This window comes from Anas acuta, chromosome 1 (assembly GCF_963932015.1).
Source record: "Anas acuta chromosome 1, bAnaAcu1.1, whole genome shotgun sequence".
Taxonomy (NCBI): Eukaryota; Metazoa; Chordata; class Aves; order Anseriformes; family Anatidae; genus Anas; species Anas acuta.
In genome coordinates, this window is record NC_088979.1 from 130,573,024 (window position 1) to 130,585,870 (window position 12,847).

The window sequence follows — 12,847 nt, forward strand, 5'->3', positions numbered from 1 at the left end:
ATCAGTATCAATTCTTTCAAACATTTTTATCCTTCCTTTTCTAAGAGGAGACTCAATACCAATGCACCCTTGGTAACTCTGTTTTTTCATCTAAGGTAAGAAACAAAACCATAGGTCTGAAGACTACCAAATACTAAGGAAAGATACTTCATTTCCACCATTGCATCTATGACAAGTCCTATGTTTTTTTTGTTTTGTTTTGTTTTGTTTGCGTGTTTTGTTTGTTTGGTTTGGTTGTTTGTTTGGCTTTTCTTGAGGGAGCACATCCAACATCAGTAACTTGCTTTCTTTCATGCAGGTAGTCTAATATGAGAGCAAAATAAATATTTGGTTTTCCCTCTTTGCAAGAGGAATGCTTTACACAAGGAATGCACCATGGAAATTACTTGTTTGTTTTTAAATATATGCTCCAAAGCTGACATTACCATTGTGGTCCCAGGACTTAACCTGATCACATGCTGCTTCTGGCAAAAATGAGCTGTTCACCATGAGCTGTTCATGCAGATAGACCACTCCAAACACAAGCACAGACTGCCTCCCTGGTCCTCCATACCAGGAGACTCCTGTAGATTATTTTGACAATAGCTCTCCCTTGTTTGAGGCCAAATTGGTCTGGTTTTAGGGTATGACCACCTGGTAACAAAAACAGATGTTTATGTTGCTCTCATCACCAAGTAGAATATTAAAGGGATGAAGTTAAAAAAAAAAAAAAAAAAAAAAACACACACAAAAAAACAATCCTATTTTCAGTAGAAATAAAAGCCGTTCTGTGACACACTCATCAGTTATTTGTAACCACCCACCTCCAATGCCACTTTGCATTGACTTTGGGTTTGCTGTAAAAATACTCTGAGAGAGAGGACAAAAAAAGTTATCAGCAGGAATTCTGTTAACTGTCACCAAAAGCCTTTAGCTAAATCATTTCCTGTCCTCTAAATTCAGCTGGAAGCATTCACCATCAAGAAGGCAGATGCGTAATCGTGTGGCCCAGTCTCTCTCTGCAAGACAAACAGCGGAAACTGCATCCTATCATAAATCCGTCAGTCATATACCAAATGGGTATCTTGGGGGTTGGGTTTCCCCCCTCCCTAAATTATCACTTGGCAGACAGAAGCAGAGTTTGGAGATATGCTATTTTATCATGTGCTTTTCTTAGTAGCCCGGTCCCACAGATTCAGCGTCTCGCAGAGCTGGTGCCAGAGCAGTGAAGCAGATCTGGCAAGGAGGAGAGCTGGCCATGTTCCTGCTCTGCAGGGTGAGCTTAAACAAGGGATTGCTGCTTTTGAAAAAAAAAAAAAAAAAAAAAAAAAAAAAAAAAAAAACACCTAAATAGTGCCCTTCTTTTTAGCTGCCTTCAGTGGATGAGATGAAGATTGATGATAACAAGAAGTATGAAGTTAATTTATTTAATGCAAGCTGAAAACAAAATAACAAAGACAGCATCCATGAGCCTCTGTAACAGCAAATAAGCAGCCAGACTCCTTTTGCCATACAGTTGCTCCTGAAAAATGTCAAGGCCTACCCAGCAGCCTAATGCTCTTTCTCAGGTAAACAGAAGTACAGCCACGAGGCTGAGGAGAGCTATGAAAGCCACAGCACAAGCCAGGGGTAGAAGGGAAATGGAGACACCAAGAGGTAAACGACAGGAGTTACAAAGGAATTTAGGAATTTTGGGAAGTAAAGGGATCTGGAGGATGGGATGGCATGTGGGCAGGGGAGCCCACGCAGAGTGGGCCAAGGCAGACAGAAAGACGTGAGGAAAGTCCATAGGTGTGGAAGGAGGCCTTTGGAAATCTCCTCTGATCCTGAAGGTTGCCAGAACAGGTGAGGCTGCTAGGCTGGGCCTGGGTGGCCGCCCATCAACAGACACTCAAAAATTACCAAAATACTTTGCTTGTTCCTGCCAGGGACAATGCGGGAAAAGACAAAGGCCTGCAGAGGAGACAGGATTATGGCCCAGCTCTGGTGGCTTCCTGTCCAGCACACAGCCAGAAGAACCACATGGTGGTTCTTCTGTTGCTCACTCTTGCCCTGCTTTCAATAGGAAACAACAATGAAATCTCAGTTACCATGGTAACTTTTAAAGTGGTGACTGTTGCAGGAACAAGCATTATGTATGCAAAATAAAAGCATCTAGGCAGAACAGCTTGGGAAAAAAAAAAAAAGAAAAAAAAAAAAACACCAAGCAAATTGACAGACTATTATTTGCAAAAATAAGAGCCTGGAGTAAGACTCCTAGATTCATGGTTCAGTTTTTGAATAAATAGAAGCTCTGAAGCACCACAAGAAAACAATTTCAACTTTTCCTAGAATGTGTAGCTAGTTTATCTGATGCTTCATCAGAGTATCAAAACCTGCTGTTGAGATGTGTCTTTGAAAACCCAGGTTTCTAGACTACTGCTGTCTTTTTCTAAGAGCAGTTGTGAGAAACACTCTGTAGCCAATAACTTAGGCTCAGGCGAGGATCTCAGTGAAGTAGTAATTTATTCGCGATTGCAATGGCGGGCGCCCCACAAGCAGGAGAGAGCGCATCTACTAGTTCCAAAACACAGTTTATATACCTTTTGATGGCAGGACCCTCCCCTGTTTCCCCACTGAGTGGGTAATCCAGGTTCACAATCTATCTGATGCTTCACAAACAATGCATGGCCTTCAGTTGCCGGCCTGTTAAATTTCAAATTTTTTTTGACATTTTTACTGTTTGAAGTGGTAATGTTTCTTCACTTATCTGACTTGACTTGATACCGTGATTTTCACCTAATTGTCCTAAGGAGTCTGGTTGTCTGCATTTTACTAGGTCGCCTGCTAAACTTTCTTATCACTGTAAGCATATCTCAGTACCACATTCCCTCCTTCTAAACAATGTTACTCTGCAAAAACAACATTTCTATTCCCACAATTCCCCCCTTTTCTTTTTTTTATAAACTGTTGATTTTTGCAAAACCTTTCTCTAAGGTGTAATTTGATAGACTTCTTCTTTTTTGCTTTCTTTGCTTTCCATCTCCTCATTATCTCCTTATCTGAGTAAGGTGGTAGCTCCATGGTCATTTGTTTCAATAGTGCAGTTTCAGTTAACCACTGTACTAGTCCTCTTACACAGAGGATAATGCAGCAACCAATGGCTGTCAAAACTCCTACAACTACGATCAATGTTGCAAATATGCCTATTTTTTTTTTATTTTTTATTTTTTTTTTTCTGCCAATTCACTGGCAAGGGTGGTAAGCCCTTGCAATGCTCTTGTTACCGAGCCATCTGGGACACTATTGTTGGGTATAAGATTGCAACAATGGTTGCTCAGTATTACACACACACAAACACACCTCCTTCCTCTGCGAGCATCATATCTAATGCTATCCTGTTTTCCCAAGCCATTTTGCTGATGGCATCTAGTTGTTCAGCGATTCCTCTCATCGCATCCTTGGTATAATTGATGAATCTCCGCTGATTATAATAGAAATAATTAATCCAATCCACATTTTTATTGATTGTTACCCACCAGAACAGTGACTCAAACCCTGCAGCAATTTGATTTCTGGCTTTATGTTCATCTGCAACTCCTCTAGGTACCCCAATAGAATCTATGTATACTCTATCATCAAATGATATTCCTAAGCCTCTTTTACTTCCTCTGGGTATTTGTGATGTTTCTCTTTCAAATGCCAGGGTGAAGGGTATAGCTAATTGAACAAGTGCACAAGTGCCTTCCCAATTAGATGGTAGGGTGGACCGTAAGATCTTCCCTCCACCGTACCACCAGAGATCTGCCCTGGGGATCTCTAGTCTTGAGCAGTTTCCCATCAAGTCCTTGGTAGCACAAGGCAAATTCTCGTAGATGCCAGGTAGCACTCACACCCTGCCGTGAGAGGCAAGCTGTATGGTTACCTATAGCTGTAGAGAATGCAGGGGGAACCGTGATACTGTTATCATGCAAGGAACAGCAAAGAGAGACTTACAGGCCTCATTTCCCCAGGCAGTCTTTTCTTGGTACAATGCAATCATACATCGCATCCCTTGGGAGTCTTTGGTCCACCCCCATGGGAAAGGCACTATCTGGGCAATCGGTCATCCCGAGGCACAAGCATAGCAGTAGCTACGGTTGAGACTCTGGACGGTATATTTGACCCATTCTATCCAGGCATTCACATCCCCATACCTTGTTTGAACTGACACATTTCAGAGGGCTTCCTGTTTTCTCTCCTGTTTTCTCCTTGAGTTTCTCCCTTTCTCTGATGGCAATAGAGGATTGTTTCCATACAGCTATTCTCAATCTGGCTGTTGGGTCTCTCCCAGTTATTTGTTCTCTCTGCTCAATTGTCGTTGGGCATTTAGATCTCCACAAGCTAACACCTCACAAACATCAAACGTGACAGAATGTGGTACATAACCCTCTGTCACAGTCACCCATATTTTGATGGGGTATCCCGTTTTTGCTATTATCTGGTCATGCCTTTTGCAAGTTGCCAATTGACCAAGGCCTTCTCTGAGGCCTAGAATCACTAAAAACAAAATTAGTAATCAATTTTTCCCTGTCATTATTTTTAAACCTTAGGTTTCCAAATAATTATCGATACAAAAAAATAAGATGTACACTACTACTATAACAACCCCCCCCTTGGGAGCACTGCATTTTGCTATAGGTCTGTTCTTTCTTTCAATCACAAGTCGCAGTCGTTAGTTACCTGTGAAAATAAAGGTTAGTTTACAATTGTAAGCTCTTATCCTGCTCAGAGTCCACTATGAGATTTTTCTATTCAATTTCAACTTCCAACAAGTCTTTTGTAGGAACAGCTTCCCAGGTACTAGCGTCGACGGATGCCTTCACTCGAGTATAGTGAGTCCAACCTTTTTCCGCAGTTCTTATGGCTGTTTCAGTGGTTAGTAATTGTCCTTCCCATTCAGGCCGGAGTTGACTCTTTCCAGGTCCAAATCAGGACCCGGTTTCCTGGGTGATGGTGGTGAATGGGGAATTCCAAAGGTGGGGTTTGAGCCAACAACCCACAGGTCCTGAGAAATGACAAAGAAGAGGACAAACCCAGAATACAGTTCTTAAGAAAACTCTCTTGTTTTAAATTGTGGTATCTCATCCCTTCTGCCCAGATAGGGCAATCTGAACAGCATCTCATATGGTGAAATTCCTATATCCTTTCTTGGTGCTGTTTAAACCTGTAGGAGTAAGCATTTTACCCAAGGAAGTTGGGTTTCTAACACTAGTTTAGTTAATTGCTTCTTTAATGTCTGATTCATTCGCTCCACCTTCCCAGAAGAGGAGGGGTACCAGGGGCTGTGAAAATCCCACTCAATCTCTAAGGCCTGCTTTAACCCTTGCAGTAAAGCTTTACACCCATCCAGTCACGTGGTCAATTAGGACAAACAAGTAACTCAGTAAAGTTTACCTGTATACTTTGGAAAGGTCAAACCCCTGGCTCCCGTCCCCCTCTAGATGGGTTACAGAAGACCTTTTTATTTACCTTTTGACATATGGTACATCCTCTACATATGTGCTTCCCTAAAGTGTATATTCCTACACAGACATACTTTCTTATCACATATTGCTTGCACCTCCCAATGACTCTTCTGATGTAAAACAGTTAATATTTGCCTCATTATCACTTTATTCAGCATTTCTCTCCCATTAGGGAGTATCCATTTTCCTTCAGACTTCATGGCTCCTGATTTCTTAAAAAAAATCTTTCTTTTAAAACTTTTTAGTTCTTTCTTAATTTTCAACAATTCTTTGAATCCTCTCTGCATTTATTCTTTGTTTTCCTTCAGACATTAGATGCCTTAAATACCTGACTTCTCTTTCTCCATATTGTAATTTATTTATTTTTTTTTAATACTCCCAAGCCCTGCTTTCCCAGAAAGTTGAATAGCTTGTTAGTAGCTTTCTTCACAACTCTTTTCTCCTGTCCTGACAATAGAAAACGATCCATATATTTGTTAACATTAATACCCCCTTGGGAGGTTGTAATTGCTCCAAAATCTTTTTTAGAACTTAACCAAATAGATAGGTGGCCCAGTAAACCCTTGGGGTAAAATTGTCCACCTATATTGTTGCTTCCGCCCCCATTTCAGGGTCTTTCCAGTCAGAGGTGAATATACATGTATGTTTGCTCTCAGGGCCTGAGAGCACTCCATTAATAACACTGTTATTCCAGTCTAACAATTTACTATTTGAATGCCCAATTTAATCATCAAATCCCTTCTCAACAAGTTAGTCCCTGCCTTGGGTACATACAATAATTACCCAGTGATCATTTTATCCCCTGGTCTCAGCTTGGTATCCCCCAAAAGTGGCACTGTTATCCCAGCCCCTTCTACCCCCATCACTTTTTAGGGTTTCATTAGTTAATTTAATCCCTGATACTTTACAAGTCAGTAATGACCTAGCTGCTCCCCAGTGTATTGGGTTTGATGGCAAGGTTCGGGGGCTGTGAGTGGGGGGGGTAGGAAACTGCAGTGGCAGCCCCTGTGAGGAAAAAAAAAAAAAACAGAAGCCTCCCCGTGGCACATAAGGGACAATTTCATCTGGCCCTAAAGGGGCCCACTGCTGCCCAGAGCCAAGCCATGAGCAATACAGGCCGTGCCTCTGTGAGAGCACATCCACAAAAACAAACAAACAAACAAACAAACAAAAACCTGCTGCTCAACAGCAGTTGGGAGAGCGAGAAACCCCCCCCGCAGGCACCAAAGTCAGTGCAGAAGGAGGGGGAGGAGGCGCTCCAGGCGCTGGAGCCGAAGCCCCCCTGCGGCCGCTGGAGAGGCTCCTGGTGGAGCAGGCTGTTCCCCCCCACCGTCCCCCTCCCCGATGCTTGGGAAACTGACCAAACACCACAGCAAATATGCAAATATACCAAAACTTCTAGACTGTTACTTAGATAATGCCTACATCCCCTTTCCCTGCTCATTCAACTTCAAACAGCTCTGTTAAATACTACATGCCACACCTTTAACCCCTTCAGCAACCCTTTTAACACTTCCTTTATCTTTCTCCAGCCTGTACTTTAATACCAGCACCAAAGGCTCAGTCAGGGTCCAACTTAATTCCATACTTTTTCCCTCCAAGATAAACAACATATCAATATAGCATATTTCATCCCATTTTCCTTCTTCCCTCCTTCTTCCACTCCACATATTCCTATTCGAAGTGGCCAGCCTGGCCACACTTAAAACATCTTATCAAAGCCTGTCCCTGCTAGGACTCAGGCCACAACACAGGCAGCCTTCTTTGCCTGCCATTCCTTCATCTCTCTTCCTCTCCTTTCCATCCTGGCCCTGACTCTCCCTGAAGATTTTCTTCCTCTTTCTCCAACCCTCTGCCTCACTACCCGCTGCACTGTCAATACCATTAGTTTCGCTCTTTTTTTTTTTTTTCCTTCTTATCTCCCCTTCGGACACACACCTCCCAGGCCTCCCGCAGGAGGGTCCCCCAGTGACTGTTCACTACATCCCCCCACCTTCTGAATCATTTTCTGCGTATTTTGCCAGGCTTTAATCACACAATGAACTTTCAAGAGCCCTTGGGTTACTGGGTCCTCAGGTCTTATCCCCAAGTACTTTCTCATTCTGACCCCAAGTCTCTCATATGATTTCTGTGTTGCACACTATTATTATTCCAGCCAGGATTGGCAAGTGGGTATTTCTGCCCTGCCGGTATTACCGGTCCTGGAGGATGAGCTCTTTCCCATTCTTGTATAGCAGCTCTCCTCCTGATCATTCCCATTTCTTTCCCTGTAAACAACATACTTATAGACATAATTCCCTCCCCCAAGAGTATAAATCAGGTCGTAGGAACTGGTCTAATTGTTCAACTAGGCTGTCGGGGTCCTCAAATAAAGACTTCCTCTCCTTCTTAAAAGTCCTAACCTCTCTGCTGGTAAGGAGGGGGGGGTAGTTCACCTAAGAGGATACACAGTTAGTGTTAATACTGTTAGTATCAGGGAAGGCAAAATTCTCAGTATATCTTCTACCTTGTTCTAATTCTTGCCGGAGCCTAGGGTACGATACTTTTTTAGGGACAGTGTTAATTACAGTCCCTGTCTCCCTTCCTGGAGTGACTGCTGCTGCCACCAGTTCAATATTAAGATTATAGGGAGCATAACTTGGCTCCTTCTCTGAAAAAGGAATCTTCTTGTTTACACATAAATTTAAAGCCTGAATTTTCATCAGACCCGTATTTTGGCCAAAATACTGCTGTTTCCTTAATTGGTTCTTTTGTCCAGACTGATACACAATATTTAACCTTTTTTTTTTTTTAATTATTTTTCTTTTACAATCCCTCTAATTTTGGGATTATGTTTCCAATCTCTTATAATTCTTCAGGAAGAACTATTAGTAGGCACTCCCCCAGGGATATCTCCCTGTCCCCTGGAACTCATATCTTCCCATTTTTCCTAACCCTCGCCCGTATGTGCTACAGAAATTTCCCTTCTGCAGTGTACCACACAACAACGTACTGAAAAATGGGGGTGTACCGCCAAGCACTTCCCTGTGCCAGCGTTACCGCACACCTATGAGTTTACCAGATTCCCTGGAACTCGTACTTCCCATCTTTCCTAACCCTCGCCAGTATGTGCTACAGAATTTTCCCTTCTGCAGTGTACCACACACCAACGTACTGAAAGATGGGGGTGTACCGCCAAGCACTTCCCCGTGCCAGCGTTACCGCACACCTGAGTTTACCAGATTCCCTGGTGTACTTCCAAGCACTTCCCCGTGCAAGGATTACCGTACACCAGATTCCCCTGGTGTAGTGCCAGCACTTCCCCGTGCAAGGGCTTACCATACACCAGATACCCGACCCCCAAGGCAATACTTAATATTTCTTACCTTGGTCTGTGCACAGAGTTACCGGATCGATTCTTAAAAACCCAGAGTGCCTACCTTCTTCCTTTCCCCACTACTTCACGGATCCTGCCTCTTTAACCAGTCTCGGGCCCTCTGTCAGCTTTCCGCAGAACCGCCACCGTCGATGCACAGGACCGCTGAAATCAGCGGGGCATGCCTTCCTGCTGCTGCGGCGGTGGAGCTCCCCAGTAGGTGACTGGATCCCGGACGAGCCCCCAAATTGTGAGAAACACTCTGTAGCCAATAACTTAGGCTCAGGCGAGGATCTCAGTGAAGTAGTAATTTATTCGCGATTGCAATGGCGGGCGCCCCACAAGCAGGAGAGAGCGCATCTACTAGTTCCAAAACACAGTTTATATACCTTTTGATGGCAGGACCCTCCCCTGTTTCCCCACTGAGTGGGTAATCCAGGTTCACAATCTATCTGATGCTTCACAAACAATGCATGGCCTTCAGTTGCCGGCCTGTTAAATTTCAAATTTCTTTTGACATTTTTACTGTTTGAAGTGGTAATGTTTCTTCACTTATCTGACTTGACTTGATACCGTGATTTTCACCTAATTGTCCTAAGGAGTCTGGTTGTCTGCATTTTACTAGGTCGCCTGCTAAACTTTCTTATCACTGTAAGCATATCTCAGTACCACATTCCCTCCTTCTAAACAATGTAACTCTGCAAAAACAACATTTCTATTCCCACAAGTTACTAAGCACAACTAAAGCCTGTTTGCATGATTTCATGTGTTATTTCATTTCAGGCAAGAGGCAACTAAATAAATTGTTTTTCTCTTCACTGCCTCAACTTCATCACAATTTCTAGTCTGGTACTGACTCTTACTATGCTGCACCTTAATCTTTCAGCAAGATCATAGGGTAGACATGGGTCATGAGGATGCTTGTTGGCCTCATCTTACACCCAAAGAACATAAAACAAACAAACAAAAAAAACCTCCACCAACAAATAAGCACAAATTGTGGTTCTCTTCAGAGGAGATCTCTTACAGAAGAGCTAAGAATATGTCAGAGGTATTGTGCAATACTGCATTGCATTGATAGACCTGTAAGCAAGGAGCATGCACAGCCCTTTCCTTCTGCCAGTATACTTGGCTTCAGTTCCCTCACTTTCCTTAACAAGTTCACCTAAAAACTCAAGAGCCTTCTTCTATTTGTTTCTTTTACATTGATAAGCCTCAATAAAGACCTTTGAACACCTCAGCATGAGTCATGCACATATTTAACAGGGTCTTGGAGCAAGTCTCAAACCACTCTAAAATGCATTTCTTTGATTTCTGGCATATTAAATATTTAGTGATAATATTCAACTCACTATCAAAAGTCCTGGCTTCTGATGCAGTGAAAACTCAACAACTGAAGTTATTAAGCAGGTATTCTTTATTACGGTGCCAGGTGTGTGGGGATTGCTCCACCTAACACACACACACTAAAGGTTACTGGCAGTGTGCTTATGTTAGTGGGATAAATATATATTAATTTCAGTTCCTGTAAGTCTCTTGCATATTCATCAAGTCTCCAAAGAATCAATAACATAGGTTTCTGCCCCTATTCACACGCATATCGGGGTCCTTGAGTCCATCATACTCTGGTGGTCTTTTGATGAAAGTCAGAAGTCATCTTCAATACTCAACTCCTGACTTTTCCTTTCTTTGACAGATTTCAGCAGTCAAGCCAGTTCTGTCTGGTTCTGTTATCTATCCATACAGTCTTTTACTCCCTTATCTTTGGGGTTGTTAACATACAATTGTGTTAGCTAAAACCTATGGAATCAACATCCTTTATCTTGTTCCCTGTCTCACTTCATCTCTGATAAGTCATATGATTCCTCAAAGATATTGAGGCAGAATCTTGGCTGGCTTGCTTTATAGAGGTCTCAATAACTCTCCAGGAACTGGTGCAATCCTATATCAAATGACACTTCTAGTGAGCTGTGGTTGTCTGGATAATGATTGATTTAGTCTACAACAGGGGGATAAATGGCATAACTGAGAGGTGGAGCAAGAAGTGGAGACAGAAACCAAATCCCACAGATAGCTATGGGCCAACCCAATTGAAAGGAAGCTGTCAACATTGCTGTCAAACTAAGAATTAACCTAAATAATATTTCTACTGTAACTATCTTAGAATCTGCTTTACTTTAAAAAGACAAGGTTTGAGGGTTTTGTTTGTTTGTTTTTAGGTAGTTTTGCATTTTTCCCCCTCCTTTTGCTGCTTGTAGAGGCAGCCTAATTTTATTTATTTATTTATTTAGGATACGGATTTACATTCTGCTCAAGTGTTCTTAGAAACAACAAGAACAGTTCATCAAGCTAACCATGAGGGACAGGTAGCATTTTTTGAAGAAAAGATTTCCAAAAACTAACTTTTCATCTTGACCTTGTGAAGAAATGAAGCTTTTGCAATTGCAGCCTGTATGTCTGTCTCCTCTGTGAGTTCCATCCTCTCCTACCAGGCAAAACCTCTTCACCTCAGTAGCCAGTTTAGATCCATTTGGAAGGGGAGGGATCTTCAGGATGAAAATTATGTTCTAAAAATACATATATATATATATATATATATATATATATATTTGAACTGGAGGTTGGGTAAAGGACAGAAATCCAAGAGAGCACACCCAGCTGAGGGAGGAAAGCCAAGGCAGCCACTCAGTTCTGTCTGGCTCCTCACTGCCTGACCCTACAGATGATGTGGCAGAAGATGAAGCTGAGATCATAGAGAGAAGAAAGGGAACTGAAGAAAAACCTGAGGGAAACCAGACTCCATTTGTTCCTCTGCTCAGAGAGCAATTTGTTTAGGTAATTGCCAAAGTAAAACAAACAGAAAGAAAAACATCTGGGAGGAAAAATTGATAGGAATGATCTGACTGTAAATTTGCTTCCTATTCCCCATCAGTCAATAGTCTCTCAGTTTCTGCAGCACAAGAAAGTCATGGGGGTGGGGGTGGGGGTTGCTGTACTTGTTTTGGAGAGCTTTAGGACTCTTTTTAAACAACAGGGACAAAGGAGGGCAAATAGACCTTGTTTTTCAATGCCTTTGAAATAGTCTAAGGGTTAATGAGGTGCAGTGTGGTCAACAAACCCAGCACCGGGCAACACTGCTATTTCCTTTGTGTCTCTCTCATTACTTCCAGGCAGGCCTCGATTAACGCTCCCTATGAGAAAGATGCACCTCTGATCATGGGGGAATGTGATTTTCTTTCTTTCCAACAAAGCAGATATAGGTAGCATCATAAGTAAAAAGGCAACAGCATCTGCATTTCTGGGTGGCAATGGAGGGAGGGACAGCACTGAATTTAACAGTGTTTTGAGTTAAATTCAGGGCTGATGTCAGGGGAAGGGAGCTCTGTCCCAAACTGTCACATCAGCTAAGAGCAAGACTAAATCGAGCCCATTGAGCATGACAAAAACATTATGAGGTTATTACAACAACTTGTTTGAAAATGTGCTGTGGGAAGCCAGCAATGCCAGATGAATGCAAAAGCTGAGCCCAGGAGAAACAGCAGGCAGCATAAATAAGGTTTTGTCAGCATGTCCATTATAAACCCTGTGTTTGCTGTTTGGTACATAACCCACCCCATTTAAAAAAAAAAAAAAAAAAATCACACAAGGCTGGAACTTGGCACGCTAGCCTCCATCCTGCTCCAGTGTTTGTACAAACCCAAGCTGTGCTCAGACTCCTGCATTTGACAGAAAAAGGGTAAATGGTAAAAAAGAAAAGGGAGTGGTACTTTGCCAAAAGATTTCAGTCAGCAGCTTCATTTACCACAAAGGACAATTTAGAAAAATATCAGCTGAATACTAAAATCCCTTTTGAAGTGATGCCCCATGTTTGTTTGTTTATTATTATTATTATTATTTATTTATTTATTTATTTATTTATTTCAATTAATGGCTAGAGAAATGCAGAGACCTTTAAAGACTGAGAGGTCTCATAATGAATTTAACATAAATGTAAAGCCAAAAATTCTGCTTTATGGGCAGCTCTAGC

At 42.2% G+C, this 12,847-nt stretch overlaps 1 protein-coding gene and 1 long non-coding RNA gene across 3 annotated transcripts in view; one reads left to right on the forward strand and one right to left on the reverse strand.

Moving 5' to 3' along the window:
• The window catches only part of LOC137842256 (dystroglycan 1-like), a 33,447-nt gene that overhangs the window by 9,945 nt on the left and 10,655 nt on the right, over positions 1 to 12,847 (forward strand). The gene's annotated exons all lie outside the window — the stretch shown is intronic.
• Positions 1 to 12,847, reverse strand: part of LOC137842306 (uncharacterized) — a 33,628-nt gene that overhangs the window by 8,683 nt on the left and 12,098 nt on the right. The gene's annotated exons all lie outside the window — the stretch shown is intronic.